We start from the raw sequence: 2,500 nt of genomic DNA, 5'->3' as shown, positions 1-2,500 counted from the left end.
CCAAGCCATAGGGTTGCAAACAGACGTGCAACCCAGTACCCACAAGGGCAGGGGTAAGCCGCCGAGCCTAGCAAGGTAGGTGTGCTCCCAAAACCAAACAACGCACAAAGGGAGCAAACACGGGCAAACAAGTGACACCATGGCCTACTCGCCCACCGCCCTCTATATTGCCTAACCTTGGCAACCATGGTCCATTCCCCACTATATGCCATGGCCTTGTGCCCATGGTCTTCACAAGACAGCATCCAAGGCGCCTGAAAGGCCAAGGGAGCCCAACCCAGCAATGCCCAGCCAAGGCCAGGCATTCCAGTGCCTACCCGGGCAAAAACGCCCAAAGCATGCCCCATTCGTTAGCCTATCCAGGCAAAAACGCCCAAAACCAGCCCATTCCAGTGCCTATCCGGGGAAAACGCCCAAAGCATGCCCATTCCTTAGCCTATCCAGGCAAAAACGCCCAAAACCAGCACATTCCAGTGCCTATCCGGGCAAAAACGCCCTAAGCCTGCGCATTCCAGCGCCCCGCAGCATGCCACCCTCCTATAGGGTTTGCGCAACCAACCCGCCTAACCACCAGTGGCAACCAAAGGTGCTGTTAGCGACGACTTCTGAAGACGCAACGAGACGCGACGGGTTTGCGCCCAGACGCGACGAGACGATGCGGGATCTGCGCCCAACCGTGCCTACACCCGCTGACTTGATGCGGGAGCTGCTGGCCCAAGCATGCCTAGCGTGCAAGGCCTGCGTGCAAGGCTAGTGTGCAAGGCTCGTGGGCAAGGCTAGTGCGCAAGGCTAGTGCCCAAGGTCTGTGTGCAAGGCTAGTGCCCAAGGCTAGTGCGCAAGGCTAGTGCCCAAGGCTAGTGAGCAAGGCCTGTGTGCAAGGCTAGTGTGCAAGGCTTGTATGCAAGGCTAGTGTGCAAGGCTGGTGTGCAAGGCTTGTGGGCAAGGCTGGTGCGCAAGGCTAGTTCCCAAGGGTTGTGTGCAAGGCTAGTGGCCAAGGCAAGTGCGCAAGGCTCGTGCCCAAAGCTAGTGCGCAAGGCTTGTGTGGAAGGCTACTGCGATGGGCCAGTGCCCAAGGCTTGTGAGCAAGGCTTGTATGCATGGCTTGTGTGCAAGGCTAGCGTCCAAGGCTTGTGTGCATGGCTTGTGCGCAAGGCTTGTGTCCAAGGCTTTTGTGCAAGGCTCGTGCGCAAGGCTAGTGTGCAAGGCTTGTGCGCATTGGCAGGTAGCCCACCAGCATGCACGATCCAAATGCCACTCACGCGACAACACGGTGCCAAGCCGGGCATGGTGTGCACTCAAAACCAATCAACGGACAGAGGTCATGCGTCATGGGGGGGGATCTAGCAAGGCCATGGGGAAGGTCATGGAGGACCTTGGAAGCAAGCGCAAGACGAGAGCGAATCGAACAAGGGGCCAGGACGGGGCCTTGTGCCCATGGTCTTCGCAAGACAGCGTCCAAGGCACCCGAAAGCCCAAGGGAACCCAAACCCGGCCGACACTTGCAATCGCACATGCTCTCTGCAACACACCATCAATGCCGCCCAACGGGGCCAGCACGAGCAGTCCTCCGCGGTCCCCTGGCCCTGCGCACGTTTGTCTTCGAAACCGAGCATCAATGCCACAGAAAGTGCCGGGGCGCCAGCTGGAGCCATCATCCGCGTTGCCATGGCTCGCTTGGCCTTGGCTTGCCAGGCCCCGACACGAGCAATCGCGCATTTTCTTTGCAACCGACCATCAATGCCGCCCAACGGAGCCAGCACGAGCAGTCATCCGCGGTCCCCTGGCCCTGCGCACGTTTGTCTTTGAAACCGAGAATCAATGCCACAGAAAGTGCCGGGGCGCCAGCTGGAGCCATCATCCGACGTGCCATGGCTTTGGTCCCATGGTCTTCGCAACCGAGCATTCGTGACACCCGACGGGGCCAGGACACCAACCCTTCCGACACGAGCATTCGCGCATGGTCTTTGGCCACACAACGGCGCCAGCACGAGCAAAATCATCCGCGGTGCGGTGGCCTTGCACGACCTTTTGTCTTTGGAACCAACCATCAGTGCCACGGGAAGTGCCGGAGTCCCGGCATCCGCGGTGCCAAGTCATTGCGCCCTTGGTCTCTGCAGCGGGGCATGCCGGGCACTCCCAACCATTGCAAGCAAGCAAGCAAGCAAGAAAGAAAGTAAGTAAGTAAGTAAGTATTACATATAGGGGCGGGACATGCGGGGAGATCTGCGAAACGTGCATTACGGGGCACACGCGTACCTACCGGGGCATACCGACCCCTATTGGGGCACACGTGTGCATATCGGGGCATACCGGGCCTATCGGGGCACACGCGTACATACCGGGGCATACCGAGCCCTACTGGGGCACACGTGCGCATATCGGGGCGTACCAAGCCTATCGGGGCATACGCATGTATCCCAAGGCATACCGAGTCTATCCGGGCATACGCGTTCATACCGGGGCGTAACGGGCCTATCGGGGCATACTTGGGCATATCCGG

This window comes from Tasmannia lanceolata, unplaced genomic scaffold (genome assembly GCF_043159265.1).
Source record: "Tasmannia lanceolata isolate RefF3 unplaced genomic scaffold, GAP_Taslan_0.1 ptg000038l, whole genome shotgun sequence".
Lineage (NCBI taxonomy): Eukaryota > Viridiplantae > Streptophyta > Magnoliopsida > Canellales > Winteraceae > Tasmannia > Tasmannia lanceolata.
Note: the sequence above shows the minus strand (reverse complement) of the source record.